The following is a 22083-nucleotide window of genomic DNA, read 5'->3' on the forward strand; positions in this document are numbered from 1 at the left end:
AAACATTGTAGTAATTTTTTTCTCTTTATTTGATTTTATTTTTGTCCATCCTCATTTATCCCCCATACCCCCTTCCACCTTCATTTCCCTCCCTCCTCCCCCCTCCCCTGCAACCACCACACTGTTGTAATTTTAAATTAGTTTTATGACCTGCCACTCAGGTGGCACAAACCTTCTCTTAGTTGTCCATTGTAAAAGGCAAGTGAGAGCAAGTAAAAACATGGATGGCAAGGCAAGTTTCAAAACCATACACATTAAACAAAGGAGTTACGAAACATACCTTGATTTTTCAGAATTGTATCCAAGGATGATACCATACAGCTCTACCTTCTGGATACAGGCGTATAAAATAACGCCTACAGATTGCATTTTTTTTCCTGTTATTTTTAACTATCTTCTTGAAATACAAGTTTGTTTCTGCCTAGACAAGTTGAGACAATCTCATTATTTGACAAACTACAATGTACTAATCGCAGGTTATATATTTTTTTCTTTCTATTAGAATCTTTAAGAAAATTCCACATATCTATTTTTTCTATTTAAGACAAATGCATTTCTGTTATGCACTATGCAGTACACAGAAATTCTTTTTGAAGCTCTTTTAATTTTTTTCCATACATACCACAATTTTGTATTTTAAAATTCCACATATTATCTTATGTTTGGGACACTATGTTTTCCTTCCAGCTAAGAATTTTAAGATTCTTTACAACAACTTCTTATTTGCTTAATAACAGTCATCTCATCACTCTGGGGCATGGAAACACTATATCTGCTCTTCATGATTTAAATGATTTGGTCATTTATGCTTATTCATTGGAGATAGTTCACGGTATAAAAACCAAAGCTTCATAATATCCCATTTAGAAATTCATCAGGTTTCCTCCTTGTAGTTGAAATATTAGACTTATTCTGTGCATTAGAATTTGTAGTCACAAGTGGAATATAAACGTATTTTAGGAGACCTATAATCACAGCCCATGTGAACAGTAGAGAAATCTCTTTCAAAACCAGGTTAACACGACCATATTATACCTCTACCAATCAAGCTCGCAACTTCCACATAGCTCCCAGGGGGGCAGTAAATGAGCTCTGCTATTCAAAACCATGAACAAGACCTCTCCTCAGCAAGATGCGGGTATAACTACAAAACTGCCGACACTAATACAGGGCACAGCAATTAATGTTTATGCAGTGTTTTACCATCATCAGTTTATATATAAAATAGCTTTACAAGCTAGTTATTATAGCCCCATTTCACAGCTGTGCAAACTAAGAAAGACATTTCTGAAGAGTAGGCAAAATCTGAGTTCCTAGCCTTCTTGAGGCTGATACGTTTTAAAGGTGAGAGAAAGTGGCAATAGTATGGAATGGCTTCCAGAACTGAATGGTAATGAACTAGACATAAGACATGAGACAATGTAAGTTTTGAGAATTCAAACTCTTTCCTGTTTCTATACAGTTTCGCTGTTTAATGCATTCTCTTTAGTGCAGGGACCAGGGAGAGTCAGCTGTTTATCCCATTCTCCCTCTGTTTTCGTTATTGCTGTCACCCATTCCTCTACATTCTGCAACAAGTTAACCTTTCTCTTGGCCTTTTTTTTTGGAAGCAAAAAGAAATAGTACTTTTAAAGGTAATATATAAATCCAAAAACATTTGAGTGGCAAACACCAATATAGAAGTCATTTTCCTATCAAATTATAGTTGATTTTTTAAAACTTCATATTGGCGGAGCTATTTTGATTTCCCAGTTTTAAAACACTGACCTTATTTTTCCCTGGTACATGCTTTCAAATTGCTAGTATTGACTGGGATAATATATGACAATATCTGCACCATATTGTGAAGAAAACCCATTCCAAATTGTTTTGAAAGGTAGAGGAATAGAAATACCCTTTACGTTGGGTCTTGGACTTAGTAGAGCACACTTGGTCATGCTTTTGTTGTCCCACCAGTTTGATGAGTTTTGTCTAAATAGTAAAGTGGCTACATGACCAGGTCTTCCATGACCACATATCATGGACAGGTCCTGCTTCAAAACACGAGACATTAGATCTTTGGGCTTAGAAAATAATTTATTGTTACGTTAGTTTAAATGAACTTAAATTGAATATGAGCAGTACCGAATGGGATCCCAATTTATTTAGAATAAGTAACCCCAAACAAGAAATGTTTAAAGCTACTATTAGGAATTAAGAATTATCTCATATTAGAAGTTAAATTCTGATGGGTTGTATATTTTAGGCTCCTTCAAGTTCATTTTATTTACATGAAAAAAGAAATTAAAGTCTCAAATTATCTGTAAGATACATTTCTATAAATAAGATGCTTTTCATCTGATGTAATTTTAATTCTAATTTAATATCTACTCACATTTTAACTGAGAGGCTACCAATTTTGTACAGTTTATGGCTTTTCATTATTATTTCAATAAAAATGCTCTAGGAGAATAAAATATCTTTTAAAATAAATTGGATATAAAATTTTATAGTGTAAAGATCTTAAGATGTAGTTTTTCATGATGAGATGATATCTATTCTGTAAAGTATATTAATTTTGTAAAGTTGTTTTAATTTTTAATGCAGTGCATTATTGTCTGTAGCATTTTATTACCTGCACAGTTAAACAAAAAGTTTACCATGGATTTTGCATATCATTATAAAACACCTTTTACAGAACCAACCATATTTTCTACACGTGGATCATGCTTAACTTTGCCTTCATTTCTAGTTTAGATTTTATCCATCATTCCTTGAAAATTCACTCAGACAAGAAGAAGAGTTACTATTTGGGGCAACTTCATATGTGTCAGGCACTATAGTAAGATCATTGCATATATCATTGCATCAGTTCTCACAACTCAAAGAAGTGGAAAATACTATGTCCATCTTAGGGAGGTTGAAATACAGGGAGATTATGGTCATGTTTAGAAAGTGGTAGATATATAGTTATTTTATCAAGTCAGACTGACAAAAACGGTGTTTTTGCCCTAGCCAGTTTAGCTAAGTGGATAGAGCATTGGCCTGTGGACTGAAGGATCCTGGGTTCAAGTCTGATCAAGGGCACATGCCAGGTTGCAGGCTTGATCTCCAGTAGGGGGTATGCAGGAAACAGCCAATCAATGATTCTCTATCATCATTGATGTTTCTATCTCTTTCTTCCTCTCCCTTCCTCTCTGAAAACAATAAAAATATATTTTTAAATAAAGCTTGTGCTTTTAACCACTGCATTATTCTTAGGATGATTCATCTTTGTAAAATTTAATTCAGAAGATAATAGAAAAGGGGTTAACCTGAGAATATAATGGTTATCTCTGTGTTTTAGAATAAATGATTTAAGAACCTGCCAGGTTCTTGTCATTCTCTTTAAAATGGAAATAATCTAAAAACAATTAGCAAGTCCTAGCCAATCATTTAGGAAAATGTACCTGGAACTTATTAAACCAATAATTTTTAAACTTAAAAATCCAATCATTTATTCAACAATCCTATATAATAAAAGCCTAATATGCAAATCGACCAAATGGCAGAACAACTGGTAGAATGACTGGTTGCTATGACATGCACTGACCACCAGGGTGCAGACTCTGAATGCAAGAGCTTCCCCCAGGCCACAGGCCCCAGGCTAGACAAGGCAGGTGCCAGTGGAGGCCCCCCAATCGCCCTGCCCATTGCCCTGCAGAGGGAGGCAACCGGTGGTGGCGGGAGGCGGGAAGCGGGGGGTGGGGCCTGCAAGCAGGCGGCACCAGGCTGGCCAAGGTGGGTGCCAGTGGGGGCCCCTCAATGCCTCACCAGTCACCTCACAGATTGGCCCTTATCAATGTCCAGGCCTAGGGACCCCACCTTTGCACAAATTTTGTGCACTGAGCCTCTAGTTTATAATAAGCACCTAACAAGTGCTGTGATAGAGGCACCTGTTAAATATATGTGACCAAGACAGATGAGAACTTGGCTTCCATGAATCTTACATTCTGGAATGGGACTGATATAAACAAGTAATACAAATACCATCAAGATAATTTCAAATTGTGAGAAGTCCTATGAATAAAATAAGAAGAGTGATGTGATAGAGAACAATTTGCACAGAGACTGTTTTAATGCAGGTGACAATAAACTTCTACAACCAGGAATTGTGAAGGTCAATAACCTTAAATAGATCACATGGATATTATATTTTATATTTGTATCCATACACATTTGGCACCCTGTATTTACTTCCATAGCAAAATCATGTTTTGAGTTACAATGGAAATTACTGAAATTCCTCCTCTAATATTGTAATACCATTGATGACTGAGGAAGCTGAATGTTGATTTTTTTGTTGCTTCACCTCCTTCTTCTATTCTGTCAGAAAGAAAGCATTGACAGAGGATTAGTGAGTATCCAATGATTGGTAAAGGGACAACCTCCAGTCTTCTGTGAAGACCTTTCCTGGAGAGACACAAAATTTTAATAGAATGAGAATAGTTTTAATCATTTTCTTATAAGATGCTCACAACTAAAGATCTGTAATTCTTAAGTAAATATGACACTCTATTCCAGGGGTGGGCAAACTTTTTGACTCGAGGGCCACAATGGGTTCTTAAACTTGACTGGAGGGCCGGTACAAAAGCATGGATGGAGTGTTTGTGTGAACTAATATAAATTCAAAGTAAACATCATTACATAAAAGGGTACGGTCTTTTTTTTTTTTTAGTTTTATTCATTTCAAACTGGCCGGATCCGGCCTGCGGGCCGTAGTTTGCCCACCGCTGCTCTATTCCAACACAGTAGTGGAACACCTATAAGACTCCATTCTTGCCAAAACTGGTTTGGCTCAGTGGATAGAGCATCGGCCTGTGGACTGAAAGGTCTCAGGTTCGATTCCGGTCAAGGGCATGTACCTGAGTTGCGGGCATATCCCCAGTAGGAGATGTGCAGGAGGCAGCTGATCGATGTTTCTCTCTCATCGATGTTTCTAACTCTCTATCTCTCTCCCTCTCTGTAAAAAATCAATAAAATATATTTAAAAAAAAAAGACTCCATTCTTATAAAATATGTGTGTGTGTGTCTGTGTGTGTGTGTGTGTGTGTGTGTGTGTGTGGTGTATGTGTGGTGGTCTTTAAAATTTGGCAAAAAATAAGCAATTTCTTAAAATATAACCTATAAGTCAATATAAGACGTCTAAGACATCAAGGGGCTTTTTCTCTTCTCCATTGTGGCTTACACAGACTCAAAATACCATTTGTATCTAAATGACTCATATGATGATGAGTTTACTATCAATGGAAAGTTGGTGTGTATGTCATTTAAATAAAGAGAAATCTCTCTATATATAAAAGGCTAAGTGACCAAACATCCATCTGTCCAACCGTCCAACCGACTGACAGGACAATACATATGACATGCACTGGCAATCCTATCTAATAAAAGAGAAACATGGTAATTAGCCATACCTCCACTACCCTTCCCATTGGCTAATCAGGGCAATATGCAAATTAACTGCCAGCCAAGATGGGGGCCAGCAGCCAGGCAGCTTGAAACTTACATGAGGCTTGCTTGTTTCAGGGACGGAGGACGCCAACGTTCCCCGCCTGCCGCTGCCAGCCTCTGAGCTTGCAGTTTGAAACATTGTTACAAATATAGAAGCTAAACAAAACCCCAGAAACCTGCTTTCAGCCAGCCGGGATCTCAGAGCTGGAGTTGAAACAGTGTTTCGATTATAGAAGACAAACAAACCAGATACCTGCTTTGAGCAGTGGAGGCCTAAAAGCTGGAGCCAAGCCTCAGAGCTAAAGCTGGCCCAGAATTAAAAAAAAAAAAAAAGAAAAAAAGGAGCGGTTGGGAGCTTCAGTCACCTGCCAACCTGAAAACAGCTCTCAGCCCCTTACCCAGACTGGCCAGGCACCCCAGTGGGAACCCCCACCCTGAAGGGTGGGTGACCAGCTGCTAACAGCCATCATCCCCTCATCCAGGCTGGCCAGGCACCCCAGTGAGGACCCCCACCCTGATCCAGGACACCCTTCAGGGCAAACCAGCCAGCCCTCACCCATGCACCAGGCCTCTATCCTATATAGTAAGAAGGTAATATGCCTCCCAGCACCGGGATCAGCGGAGCCACGAGGCTTCCCGGCACTGGGATCAGCATGACAGGGGGCAGCACCCAAACCCCCTGATTGCCCTGCGGCTCTGTGTGTGACAGGGGGCGGGGCCACAACCTCCCTATCCGCCCTGCTCTGTTCATGACAGGGGAAGGCGCCTCAACCCCCTGATCAGCCCTGCTCTGTGCCTGATAGGGGGGAGCTCCCTAACCCCCTGATCGCCCTGCGGCTCTGTGTGTGACAGGCTGCAGTGCCCCAACCCCCTGATTGGCTCTGCTCTATGTGTGACAGGGTACGGCGCCCCAACCACCTGATCGGCCCTGCTCTGTGCGTGACAGGGTGCAGCGCCCCAACCCCCACCAACTGGCCCTGCTCTGTGTGTGACAGGGTAGAGCCATAACCTCCCCATTATTCCTGCCTGAATGTGACAGGGTGCGGCTCCCCAACCCCTGATCCGCCCTGCTCTGTGTGTGACAGGGGGCATTGCCCCAACTCCCCTATCGGCCCTACTCTGTGCGTGACAGGGTACAGAGCCCCAACCCCCCTGATGGGCCCTGCTCTGTTAGTGACAGGAGGTGGCGCCACAACCTCCCCATTGACCCTGCCTTGAGTATGACAGGGGGCGGTGCCCCAACCCCCCAATCAGCCCTACCCTGAGCGTGACTGAGGGTGGCATCGCAACCTCCCAATCCGCCCTGCTCTGTGCATGACAGGGGTCGGCGCCCCAATTCCCCAATCAGCCCTGCTCTGAGCCCGACCAGGGGCTGCACCTAGGGATTGGGCCTGCCCTCTGCCACCCAGGAGCGGGCCTAAGCCAGCGGGTCGTTATCTCCTGAGGGGTCCCAGACTGCGAGAAGGCACAGGCCGGGCTGAGGGACCCCCCTCTCCCCCCCAATTGCACAAATTTTTGTGCACCAGGCCTCTAGTCTATATGTATAAAAGACTAAGTGTCTGTGCTACGGGTAACTATGACACATACTGACCACTAGGGGGCATATGCTCAATGCAGGAGCTGCCATGACATGCACTGGCCATTTCAAAATAAATGGCACCAAGGACCTGGTGCCGACAAACCAACACTCAGCTTCTCCCAAGTGGGACATAGACCCCACCACCACCCTGGAGCAACACCCCACCAAATTTCAACCAATGCTGCCCAGACCCAATAGCACAAAATGTGGCCCACAGCCCAGCCCAGCCCAGAAACAGTGGCTTTGGGCACCAGGTAATGACATCATGTAGCAATGCCCGGCTTCCTCTCTCTAGTGACTACCCTCCTTGGAGTTTCTTCAGCCCAGGAACCCCACTTGCTTTATAGCCAGGTGAAAACATTTTACAATTTAACCAAATGTTTGTGCAGTGTTTTCATGTGCCTCATCTCATTTGATCTTCACCGAAGTCCTGGAATAGGTAGATAGGAGACTTGGTAGAATCCTATTTTATTTTCATTAGCTGGAAAATGGAGATTTAGAAAGTTTAAAAACTTGACCCAACTAAAAATAAGTAAGAAATGGTGGAACTTGAAAATGACTTCAGGTTTTCTCACTGCACTGAATATAGTCAAACAGTGCTACAGTTAAATATTTTACCCTTTGTTTTCCCTGTGTGATCTACAATAATAATCTGCTTCATGTTGGTATTTACTGCTGTGTTGCTGATAATTACCTGAGAGAAAAGTTGGGGTGCTTCACTGGGCTAAGAAAAGTTTAGCTAAATCAGAAAACAGGTCTAATTAAGCAAGTTTATCTATGTATATAAAAGGCTAAGTTGACTTGCGCATGCACTACACGATACATATAAAGCACAGACTGGCGCCAATCGCATGCATGTGTTTCGACCTGTCATTGTCGATTGTGAATTTGGTTGACACTTCTATTATAGAAAATTGGTGAATAGTGATATCAAAATATTTCTTCTAATTCATTTCCTTTCAATGTGCACGAATCTGTGCACAGGGCCACTAGTTTAAAAATAAAAGAATTGTGGAGCAGGAAACATTTTTTTCATCATTCCAAATCATTATTTTGGGTATATGAATTATTTTTCAGAGTTGTAGCACATTTTTTCATGTATTAATCTTGGGACTGTTGATTGTCTATTTTCCTCCAAGAAAAGCTACATGGCATTTGCCTTTCTACCAGATCATCACTGTTGATTCCATTTAGACTCTGACTGTGATTACTTGCAGCTGGGGTCCATTTGAAACAACATTTTTATATCGTGTACAAGATTAGAGCAAACAAACTACTTTGACTACAGTATTCTCCAATTACATTAAATTTACCCACTGATGTTTTTATTTCCTTCCTTTCCAATTTAGCTGTGTAATGTGAAAATTGGCCCTATTTTTGTGCTTATTATGATATTCTTAATCCTTTCTTTCTTCTCACATGATGTTAGTTGCATACGAGGACTTCACAAACTCTTTTAACGGGAATGAGTGGATTTTCCTTCTTGTGGAAGAATCCCAAAACGAGTCCTGCAGTTAACTTTCCAAGCTTTGAGTTGGGGGCAGGGGTTATATTCTTAACATCTATTAAGAAAGCAGGTAGTAGTGACATTATCAGTCTCACCTGTACTTGTTATCTATCTGTGACTCAGAACGGAATCAGAGTGATTTGATCTAACAAAATGGAGAAAGCTGTTCACAGCATCATGGGATTAAGCATAGCAATTTCTGACTGAAGAATTAAAATACTAAATATAAACATTAAAAAGATAGTAGAGACATAAAGAGAAAGAGTAAATAAAGGAAATACTAAAGGGGAATAAAGAAAATAAACAAAAAAATGATGTATATTGTGTCAAGTTGTAGAGAATCAAGGTGGACAATATACTTACCTGAACACTGATACATGACCAGGACAGTAGGAGGGCTTTCTGAGATATAGGGAGTGCTCCCTTGAACAAATAAATACACAAAAATATCACATCAGACAAATCGTTTGCAAAAATTAAAATTAGACTTACATTTCAGATTCAATAAATATTAAATATATGTGTAAGATATTTAGTGTATGATGACTGTAGTTAACACTGTTGCATGATGTACATGAAAGTTGTTACAAGGATAGATCCTAAAAGTTCTCATCACAAGAAAAAAGTATTTTTCTTTTTTATTTTGTATCTATATGAGATGATAACATTAACTAAAACTGTGGTAAGTATTTCACAATATATGTAAGTACAACCATTATGTGGTGCACCTTAATCCTACACAGTGCTGCTATACAACTGGAAATAAATAGCCGTGCGATATAGAATTTATGTGCTCAAAAAATAAATACTAGTATTTCATAATGATCATTTATATATATTTTAATTGGGTAAATACTGTTGAGTCAAAACTCAAGTATTCTTGCATTCTTGCACAAGGAACCTCTTACATAAATGACTACATGGATTTCTTGAGTTTGGAACACTATTTTTAAAAATTATTTATTAATTAAAGTATTACATATGTCTCCTTTTTCTCCCATTGACCTCTCCCCAGTCATTCCCACCCCCCACCATATGCCCTCACACACCTACTCTCTGTGTCCATGGGTTATTCATAAAGAAGATTATCACATAATAATTAGAAGAACATTATTAATATTGTAGTTCCTTGTAAATGTTATATAATTTTATGTAATAATTTTTTTAATAAATTAGATAATATTAGTTTTTAGTTTAGTTTAGTTTTGTTTTGTTTTAGGTTGGGAAGGGCTTGTAGTGGAAGTCACACTGAACATAGAATTTGGAGATTCAGGCTCAGCCTAAGCACGCCCATGCATTTGGTGTCTCACCTGGATAAATCTGATTCGAGCCTCGCCTGATTACAGCCTGATTACTTCTGATTACTTTAATGATCATATTGTGATTAGATAGTAAAAATTAGGCAGTTGTAGGCTTAATAGATAGTAAAAATTATGTATTTGTATCCAGATTTGAGTGGCTGCAGTGTGAATACATTCATGTTTAATAATTATGTACCTCAATTAAAAATAAATGACTCCAGTATTTGTGTTTGCCTGAAGACTGGGAAGATGTTTTTCTTTATGCTCAGCATGGTAGTAATACAATTATATAGGCATTGATAATTAAACAATTTTAAGTGTTCTTATGCTCTATCTCTCTGGTCACTTCCCCTGCATTAGTGTGGCTAAAACACTGAGACAATTGGCAATTGAGTTCCAGGGGGCTTGGGTTCAAATTCTAACTGTGCTACTTACCAAAACTGCAGCCTTATGAAAAAAGCTTAATCCTCCTGACATTCACTTTTGCTGTTTCACAGGTTTGCTGAAAGGATAGAAAGTAATAACATATATCAAGCTGCTTAGTAAGTATGCAAATATTGGCAACATTTCTACCACTTATAATAATAAGTATGTACACAAATATGTGAACTTAAAATAACCCTCTGGTCTTTAAAGTCATCTGAAACCATCAGTTCTACTCTAGTTGCAATTATCTGCATTGTATTTATAAAAGCAAATCAAATCATTATCATTGATGTTGTTATAGAAACTCAACATTAGTAATGTAGAAAGCAGAAACCCTGTGATAAGGGAAGAGCCCTAGAATTTGGGTTCTGGAGTCTGGGTATTTTCCTAGATCTACACAATGACTTAACAAGAGGCTTCAGGCCTCAATTACATCTCTTTAAAGCACAAGGTTTCAATTTTAGTCCAGAAATTGGATTTTTCTCCCATTTTATCTCTATGTTTCCAATAATACAATTGTAAACAGAATTATTATATTAAAAGAAAGTGTTTTCTTCTTTAACTTGTGCTCCTCTTTTCCTTTTATTCCCTTTTGTTTTCCTTTGGATTCTAATTTTATGAGAGGGTTTATATTTGAAATTTTGTAAATAATAACGAAATAAAGATATATTTCAATCTTGATTTTTAATTTTTTTCATATTTCTTTTTTTTTATCTTTCTTTTTTTTATTTATTTATTTTTTTTATTTTTTTATTATTATTATTTTTTTTATTGCTTAAAGTATTACAAAGGGTATTACATATGTATCCATTTTATCCCCCCGCCCTAGACAGTCCCCTAGCCTCCCCTATCACCCAGTGTCTTATGTCCATTGGTTATGCTTATATGCATGCATACAAGTCCTTTAGTTGATCTCTTACCCCCCTACCTCCTGCCCCCCAACCCTCCCCGGCCTTCCCGCTGCAGTTTGACAATCTGTTTGAGGCAGCTCTGCCTCTGTATCTATTATTGTTCAAAAGTTTATAATGGTCTCTATTGTCATATTTCAAAAATTCTTCTAATCAGTCTTATGCCATGAATATGGAGAAACTTTCAACATGTTTAATAATTATTAAAAAGTAAATAATTTTACATGAGAATACATTTTGTAAGAAAAGAAAGATATAAATATAGCCTACTCTATGGGATTTTAATAGTGCATACATAAAAATGATTCACTACCTGGCTTTCTTGCTCAAGTAAGATTTATTTACCTTTATTTATCATGGAGTAAAAAAAATATATCAGCTTTAAGATCCTGTGAGAACTTGCCAGAATTTTAACTCCCTGCTCCAAGACTAAACCAGTTGTAATATTTTTATAGCATACTTTCCAAAGCTTTCAAATAATGATGGTCCTTCTATATGTTTTTAATGAGCTCTGGAATCCTGATATCATACATTGAATAAAAAGTAATTATGGTTTCACAAATAGGACTGCTTTTGATTTGGTTTAGGATTATATTATGTGCACTTATACATCCTACCCGTATTTAAGACTCAAGAGCAATAACAGAACCATTGCCAACCTTTTTACTTACTTCACCCAGCTTCAGTTTTTTTCTTGCCTGGATTCTAAACTTGTATGAGCCACAATCAAATGTTTTGATTCTCATGTAAACTCATCATTTACAACTCTGTGAATTTAGTTGTGAAATTTCACGTTGGATTTTTTTTTTAATATAAACTTTTAGAAGAATGGGTAATACATTACTTTCTCATTCACAGACAGCTTTTTATTTCAAGAATTTCACGTATCTATTCCTATGTGAAATTTCTATGTATCTGTGATATATAGACAGAGCAATGACTTGCAATTCACTGGCCAATGTGGCTACAGTATAAATCTTCAAAGGCTCAAGTTTGTCCTCAGCTTCTGTTCCCCCCACACACCCTAAATAAACCAACATAAATCACACAAATGGAACAAGCCTGGAGTGCAGACCTCTGACTCATGGAACCCAGTTCCAGATATATGAGAAATTACCTGGGAAACCCTGGATCTCTTATGTAGTAATTTTCTATAAACTCATAATATTTGGATGAGGTAACCTCTAAAGCACCTTCTATGCTATATTTTTGATTCTATAATTCCTGTTGACATTTTTAATTTTAATCTCTTATAATTCCTCAATCTGCATTCATTGTTTATAAAATGTAACTACCCCCAGGCTATAATTTTTATCTACAATACCAAAATGATCCACTTCAGCATTTTGCCAAGCCATAGTCTATGCTTCCTTAAACAATAACCATTCCTTGTTTTCATCACAATGATCATTTTAATAATCAACTAAATCTACCACTTTAAATATATTCTTTATGTGTATATACTGTTGTTGCTTAATTTCTTTCATAGAATACAATTCTTCTCCCTAAAAATGGCTCTGAAATGTATGATTGCCTCAAAATTCCTATTGCAACTTTCTTCTGTTCCTAATAAAGTAGGCAGTCAATAATTGTTGGGTGAAGACTATTAATAAATTACCTTTAAGTATTAATAGTGATTAGAATAATATTTTGTTTCGAATTTTTTTTACATATTCTAATACTCAGACATTTCTTAAAAAATATATTTTATTGATTTTTTACAGAGAGGAAGGGAGAGGAATAGAGAATTAGAAACATCAATGAGAGAGAAACATCAATTCAGCTGCCTCCTGCACACTCCCTACTGGGGATATGCCCACAACCAAGGTACATGCCCTTGACCGGAATCGAACCTGGGACCCTTCAATCTGCAGGCCAATGCTCCATCCACTGAGCCAAACCGGTCAGGGCATACTCAGACATTTTGTTTGAAAAGTTCATTATGAAAAATGATATGGTCTAAAGACAACGTAAAGTTGCTTATAAAGGTCAGATAATTTGAACAAAAATATATACTGAACTCTGAAATTGGAATTAAGACCTTACTTATAAAAAAATGCTTTTTGCCAAAGAGATATTACTGCCGTCACAGAAACAGAAAACAAAAATATTATATATAGATATATTTTGAAAGGAACTGAGAGAAGTCTCATTTTCAATTAGAAAGTTATTGCGTCACCAAGAATTAAGAGTATTGAGAGATACTTAAAAGTAAAAATAATAAGAAAGAAAGAGAGCCAGGGAGTCGGGATGCACATGCTTTAACCACAATGAGAGAGAATAATCCTTATCAAAAACACTGGAGGCTTTCTGAAAGGGGAACAGTGACTTATTCATCTCTGTATCTAAAAGACTGAACCCAGTGTTTGGCACATCATTGATTCTCAAAAAAGAAAGTGAATTCAAAGGAGAAAGAATTCCAAAGCTTAGTATCACCTACCTAATTTGCACTTGAGCTTGATTATCTGTTTACTTAAGTAGTTACACTTTGATGTATCTGTTTTTGTTTTTGTTTTTGTTTTTAAATGTTTTATTGATTTTTTTAGAGAGGAAGGGAGAGGGATAAAGAAATAGAAACATCGATGAGAGAGAAGCATCATTGGTTGGCTGCCTCCTGCACCCTCCCCACAGGGGATCGAGACCCAACCCAAACATGTACCCTGATGGAGAATTGAACTGGTGGCCTTTTGGTTCTTGACTCCACACTACACTGCTGAGCTACACTGGCTGGGCTGATGTATCTATTCATGTACATACTTATACTAGACAAATGTCTGCTATCTCTTCTCTTCCTTTTCAAGATTACTCATTTTCATATGAGCAGGTGTGTTATTCTACTCAGCTTTATATGCATTACCAGAAATTTTCTCTCAAAACGTAATGCAAACATGTAGTTAAGTATATCTATATGTTAAACTGGGTCATAAAAATTGTAGACAGTGAATAATTTTGACTGACTAAAACAGTACTTTATGTGACTTCACCTAATATGTACTGTAATTAGTTCCGAAGCAGTAAAATGTGTAGGTGTGTAAAACTGTTTTATGATACCTGCTTCTTGTGGACAAAGACCTTATGAGAAAATTTTAATTGGAAATTGGTTCAATGTAGGAGAAAGAGCCATGACTTTGGAGTCAATAAGATTTTGGTTTAAATAAGCAGTCATATAACCCCCCCGTTAAAAATAAACTAATTTTCTGAAATTTAGTTTCCCCATTTATAAGTTGGGGCAGTAGTATTTTTATGGGGTATTATATGAATTAAATGAAAATATTAATGCAAAATATATGTCTAGGTCTATCATATATTTAAACAAAAAGTTAAATGAAGCTTCTTTAAAACAAACTAATATTTAAACTTAAGATAGCTTCTCAAGATCAGGTAAATCTCCAAATTAACAAAATAAAGATAAGGTAACAGAAACCACTCAAGGAAGAGATTAAGTCATAATACACACACATAAATACACATACACACACACATGTATCCATATTTAGCCTTATACTATGAATGCCAAATGACTGTGACAGGAGAAAGGAGAGAATGAGGCTTCATAGTATTTCTTCTAAAGTAATGAGTTTCCTGTCACTGAAAATGATCAAGAAGCAACCAACATTTGTATCTGCCAGAGATTAGTAAGATATGTTCCATTTTAGTTGGATGCTGGAATAGACTACATTTAATATCTATTCTAAAAATCTAAGGTTTTATGATTGTACAAAAACTTGAAAGCTCAGTTTAGAACATCAAGTCAAGTATTTTCAGTTATGCAAAACTTACTTCAAAGAAAATGAGCAGATTTCCATAAAGAGCTCAAATGATTTCTTAGAAATCAAATAGCTCTTGCACAAGAACTGTTTGATGACTTAAATATAAATGAATCAGAAACATGTGGATTAAATTTCTCATGAAATACAATGAAAGGAAAGCAGTGCTTGGCAAAAATCTTCTTTTGAGCCTCTTGATCCAAAAATCTTTGGGAAATTGTTCAAGATGTTTTAATGACCTCAAAGTCAGTGGATTTACGCTGGCCTACCGTAAGCAATGTGAAGCCTTTAATTTCCTTTTTTTATTGTCTCTTGACAAAGTTCAATTCAATTTTCTACCAGCTGTTGACAGTCTCTGTTTAGTACAATGACTTTTTACTGTTGTGTTTTGTTAAGTGGTTTGCTTGTTTTACACATTTGGAAAAAATGACTAAAAAGTCTTGACTTTTAAATATTTCAAAATATTTATTATTACTTTTAAATATTATCCCAAAATTTCTTCCTTTGCCAAATCATTTGACTTAAGAGTGACATTCATAAGATCAAATTAGAATAGAGAGTTGATAAGGAGAAGGGCTTGCAAACAAATCCCGGGAGGAAATGCAATAGTTGCTGCAAATAATGTTGGCTTCAGTATTTAACAGAGAGACTGAGAGTTTAGAAATAATAGTGCCAATGGGAAATGTCATCGTGTTAAAGCAGAAACTATGTATCAGTTAAAATTAACCCTGAATAGTGTAATAAGATATAAAAGTTGAAGGTTTTGTAAACTGTCAAACCTAAAATTTATGTATAAAGATGATTTATTTGGTCTTACTTAATTAAAAAATATTTGCTAGATATTTTAAATGTTTTTGTGTGCTTAAATTTGCACAAAATATTCAAAGTATTGTTTTGGAATTTCTTTCCAAAAGGATACCCAGTTGATTAGCATATTCTTATCAATGAATATTTCCCATTGACCACAGCTTATGACATACATTATGTTTAATAATGTTCACATGTTAAATAGATGCAAACATATTTTGGATGGTTCAACTTAATGCTAATTTAAATATTGTTACATACAGGTGTTTTAAAATGTTAATAAGTTTAACAGGGTGTGAATATTGTAAACATTAGACTTGCAAAAGCATGTCTCCTGTATTTCGGTAAGGAGGGTTTGGTGAGGACAGTATAGGGAACAGTGTAGATTACACTGTGGATGGAAGCAAGACAGGGAGTGACAGCTTGTGCTCATTTGGTTGGAACAGATTGTGGAGACCAACAGAATCCTCTAGATTGGTTCAAGAAAAAATCATTGAATTATTTACTGAATTTAATGAGTGTGAGTAAGATGATGAATTCCAACATGTGCTGGCTAAAGTAAGGTTATAGGTGTCTGTCCATGACAATTTTCCTATATAGTAATCAGGCCCTTGCTTTAGTCCTTTTCTTTCATCCTTCAAGCAAACAAACATAAAACCACCATGTTAAACTGAACAATTCTGGTAGTATTTTATTATTTTTCAATTATAGACTTATATTTTATAAAAGAACACTCATTAAAAAGCACATTTGTGAAATCCAACATTATTTGCATTGGGGACATAATAAAAAATTTCAAAATACTATAGTAACTGTGCTATCTTAATATAATCTAGCAAAACATATTTCAATTGACTCATCAGTGCATGAAGAAAGCAATGCAGCTTGAGGATTCAATGTTTATATCAGAAAAAAAGCATACATATATAAACTTTTTACCAACTTGTGCTCTGCTGATTGTTAGTAGTGTTAAGAAAAGCTAAATATATTACTCTGGACACAATTTTTTAAAATATATACTAATGCTGGCTTATGTAAAAATAAATTGGTTTGAGATCTATCAAAAGATTGAGTCAAATCATACATACTTCAAGCCTTCATTAGCTCCTACAATAGTCTTTTATAGCCAAGTATGAGCTTAATAAAGATTCCTTGGAGGAAAGAAAGGATTTCTATCATTTTTGCAATTATTTAATTATTTAGTTAAAATTTCTCTTATTATGAGGGAGTGAGGGTTTGGAATGGTGCTGGGGACACTAGGCTGTTAAATATTTATTAACAAATACTGTCATTCCACCCACCACCCATCTAATCATTTACTCACTTATGAACCACGGAATTATATATAGACTAGGCACTGTGAGTGATAGATGTTGTAAACACTGAAACAAGAAAATAGAATTCTTGCTTTTAAGCTTAGCATTTAGTAGGAGAGATTAGGCATGCTAATTATAATGATGACGTGCAATGGTAGACATATGGAAAAAGTACAATAGTGGTAGAAAGAAGAATGCAATCTAATTTTACCAGGAATAGTGGTGGGGGGTCAGAAAAGGCCTCAGAGTGGCAAATATTTAAAAACTTGTAGCTATTCCTCAAGTGGATGAAGAGGAAAGGAGTATTCAAGCAAGGCAACAGCTTGGGCAGAGGCACAGAGCTGTGACTGATTCCATTTCTTACAGCCATGTCAGAAGTCAAAAGTTTCCCATGCCATCATGTGATATATAAGTGATTTTCTTCTGTAGTTGCTGAAGACTAAATTAAAATATTGACAATATTAAATTCTTTATGTCTAAAATATTTTTTTAAAAAAAATCAAAACACTAACCCAAGATTCTCAAAGTTTTGTCAATTTTGACCATGAAGATTTGGTTCAGCAACATAAAAAAAGTAAATGTCTAAATTATTTTGATACTCTGTATTATACACTGCTATAAGAAAAGTGAACGCAATGAATGTGATGCATTGTAGAATTGGTTCTACAACAGTTTATAATTAAAAATAGTTGGCCAGTGACTCAGGTGTATAGTTCAGTTGACTCTGTGTTAACTCACAGTGGAAGTACTTCAATACCTACTTCAGTCAGGTCAGCCAGTGCTGGATCAAGCTGACATCTCATTTAATAATATCCCAGGATAATTCCCTCTCAGAGAGAAATGCCAAAGTTGGAAAGATGTAATTTAGATGCCAAGAAGAGAATAAGTTAAGTAATCATATTTTACTAGAGGATAGAAGTTTAAAATAATCAACAATGCTATCATTTATATGTCACTGAAGTCTTATAAATTGCTGCCCAATATCACGTGGAGGTTTCTCTTTTCAATGTAGATAAGTATTCTGTTAATAGGCTCTATAAAGTTACTTATCTTTTCAGGAAGGACTTTAAATTTATTTAAGTATATTTGATATTTCTCATCGGGTATGGAACCCCAACAGTTATCATTGGCTCTAGCAAATCTTTAGCATGTACTGAAATTGAGATACTGCGGTGGTAAAATCTCTGCAGGGAGTACTCCTATCATCTGCCACGTCTGAATGCATTAAGACGTAAAACAAAATATGGCACATGTACTCCAGAAATAAACTTTATTACTGATAAAGGTTAAGCTAGAAAACATACGTATAAAAGCCAAATGGACTATATATGTGTAATTCAGTATCTGTTGGATTTATCCATCTAGCTATGTTAATAGTAATCAGTCTGGCCTCCCCATGTATCCCACCCCTCTGTAGGTGCTGAAACTGACTCAAGAAGGAAAAAGCAATGTGTTCATTTTCTGTGGGAACCTGGGCCCCAGGAGCAACATCTGGGAGTCAGTTCATATTCTTAAGAACAAAGTGAGTCAAGAAAATCAGAGAGGCCTGGAATTATAACCAACTGAGTTCCCTCTACTTAGAAATAATCCTCGAGAGACCCATAACCAACATCATACTCAATGGACAAAAACTACAAGTGTTTCTCTTAAGATTGGGAATAAGACAGGAATGCCACTTTCACCACTCATGTTCAACACAGTACTAGAAGTTCTAGCCATAGCAATTAGGCAAAAAGAAGGAATAAAAATCATCCAAATTAGAAAGGAAGAAGTAAAACTATCATTATTTGCAGATGACACAATATTGTACATAGAGTACCTAAAAATTACACCAAAAAAAATGGATGAAACTGATAAATGACTTCAATAAAGTAGCAGGATACAAAATAAATACTCAGAAATCAGTTGCACATTTTTAATTAAATTCTTGATTATTTAAAGTATTACATATGTCTCCTTTTTCCCCCATTGACCCCTTTCCCTCCAGCTCTGGCTCTCCAGCACGTGCCCTCACCCAACCTACTATCTGTGTCCATTTGTTATGCTTATATGCATACATCAAGTCCTTTGGTTCATCCCTTACTACCCCTTCCCAACCTCCCCTGACTTCCCTTTGAGGTTTGTCAGTCTGTTCAATGCTTCTATGTCTCTGGATCTATTTTTGGTCATCAGTTTATGCTGTTCATTATATTCCACAAATGAGTAAGATCATGTGACATTTATCTTTCTCTGACTGGCTTATTTTGCTTAGCATAATGCTCTCCAGGTCCATTCATGGACCTGGTGTTGGGAAAATTAGACAGATACATGCAAAAAAAAAAATGAAACTAGACCACCAACTTACACCATACACAAAAATAAACTCAAAATGGATAAAAGACTTAAATGTAAGACAGGAAACCATAAAAATCTTAGAAGAATCCATAGGTAGAAAATATCAGACATATCTTGTAGCAATATCTTTACTGACATCTCCTAGGACAATGAAAACTAAGGAAAAAATAAACAAATGGGACTACATAAAAATAAAAAGCTTCTACATAGCAAAAGAAATCATCAACAAAACAAGAAAGCCCACTGAATAAGAGAACATATTTGCTAATATTACATCCTATAAGGGTTTAACCTCCAAAATTTATAAGAAACTCATAAAACTTAATGAAAGGAAGATAAACAGTCCAATCAAAAAAAGGTCAAAAGACCTAAATGGACCCTTTTCTAAAGCGGACATACAGAAGGCCAAAAGACATAAGAGAAAATGATCAGTTGCAATTTTATATACCAATAAAGAACTATCAGAAAGGGAAACTTAAAAAGAAATCCCATTCACAATTGTTTGTTTCAAAAAAAAATGAAATAACTAGGAATGAATTTAACCAAGGATGTAAAACAACTGTACTTGGAAAATTATAGGATGCTGAAGAAATAAATTTAAGAAGATAAAATCAGTGGAAGCATATGTAGTGTTCATGGGTAGGAAGAATTAACATCATTAAAATGTCCATACTACCCAAAGCAATCTACAGATTCAATGCAATTCCTAACACGATACAATTGATGTAATTCACAGAACTAGAACAATTGTTTCAAAATTTATATGGAATCACAAAAGACCCTGAATGTCAGCAGTGATCTTGAGAAAAAAGAAGAAAGTTGGAGGAATCATGCTATCTGATATCAACCTGTACTGCAAGGTCATAGTAATACAAATAACATGGTACTGGCATAAAAAATATGTATAGATTAATGGGATAGAATAGAGAGCCCCAAAATAAATTCACACCTTTGTAGTCAATTAATATTCGACAAAAGAAGCAAAAACATGCAATGGACTAAAGACAGTCTGTTCAATAAGTGGTGTTGGGAAAATTGGACAGATAACATGCAAAAAGAAAAGAAAAGAAAAGAAAGTATTCCACCTTTTATCCCCCACACAAGAATAAACTAAAAATGGATTAAAGACTTAAATGTTAGACTCAAAGCCATAAAAATCCTAGAAGAAAACATAGGCAGTAAAATATTAAAAATTTCTCAGCAATATTTTTTCTGATATATCTCCTGGGGCAAGGGAAACAAAAGTCAAAAATAAACAAATGGGAAACATCAAATGAAAGAGTTTTTGAACAGCAAAGGAAACAAATAGCAAAATGAAAAAAAAATCCACTTAATGGAAGAACATATTCACTAATGATACATCAGATAAGGAGTTAATATACAAAATTTATAAAGAATTTATAAAATTCAATACTAAAATATCAAACAATCCAATTAAAAAATAGGCAAAAGACCTGAACAGACACTTATCCAAAGCGGACATACAGATGGCCAATAGACATATAAAAATATGCTCAACATCACTAACAATCAGAGAAATGCAAATTAAAACCACAATGAGCTAACATCTCACACCTTTCAGAATGGCTATCATGAATAAATCAACAAACAACAAGTGTAGGCAAGGATGTAGAGAAAAGGGAATTCTTGTGCACAGTTGGTGGGAATGCAGATTGGTGTAGCCACTGTGGAAAGCAGTATGGAGTTACCTCAAAAAATTAAAAATGGAAATGCCTTCTGGGAATTTATCTGAAGAAACCTGAAACCTAAACCCATATGTTCATTGCAGCTTTATTTACAATAGTCAAGATTTGGAAGCAGCACAAATGTCCATCAGTAGATGAGTGGTGTGTTTACACAATGGAATACTACTCTGCCACAAAAAGGAAGAAATTTTTACCCTTTGCAACAGCATGGATCTGATTGACCTGGAGAACATTATGCTGAGTGAAATAGGCAAGCAGAGAAAGACAAGTACCACATGGTATCACTCCGTCTAGAAATATAGACTCAAGCTATTCTGCAAGGTTCAATATAAAATAAAGAAATTCATATATAGCAACACTAAGATACTAAGATATTTTACCAGTGAAAGAATTGCTGCAGAATGTTCTTTAATAAGAATTAATAGGCATAAAATTATAGAAAAAAAGAAAAAAATAGAATAAAACAGTAAATTCAGAAATTTACATTTTATTAAATTAATAGAACTACTTGCATTTTAATATAAATATTGAAATAAAGAAAGCAACATTAAACTTTTGATTAATACAACTGATTAAGAATGTGATAAATAAAAATTTAAGCAGGCTATGTTTCATATTTTGGGCTATAAAAAAATAGTCTGAACTAGGTTGGGGGAAAAGAATTAATAAAAAAAATTACCAAGCAGAGAAAAATAGTAAATATAAGCTTAAATGCAACACAATTACAATAAATAAAAAAAGAACTAAATTCACTAGTTAAAGGAGTGAATGTTAGCTTGAATTTTAAAAAGTACTTAAATCAACAAATCCAGTTCTATATTCTTAAAAGAGACACACATAAAACAGAACTACATAAAATATTTGAAATAAAAGATGTTATAACAAGGAAATGCTAATAAGAGATAAGCTACCATAGCAATTATTAATAGAAAACTAAAAGACTTTAGGTAAAATTAGTTA

The sequence above is a fragment of the Myotis daubentonii genome, chromosome 3, assembly GCF_963259705.1.
Source record: "Myotis daubentonii chromosome 3, mMyoDau2.1, whole genome shotgun sequence".
NCBI lineage: Eukaryota > Metazoa > Chordata > Mammalia > Chiroptera > Vespertilionidae > Myotis > Myotis daubentonii.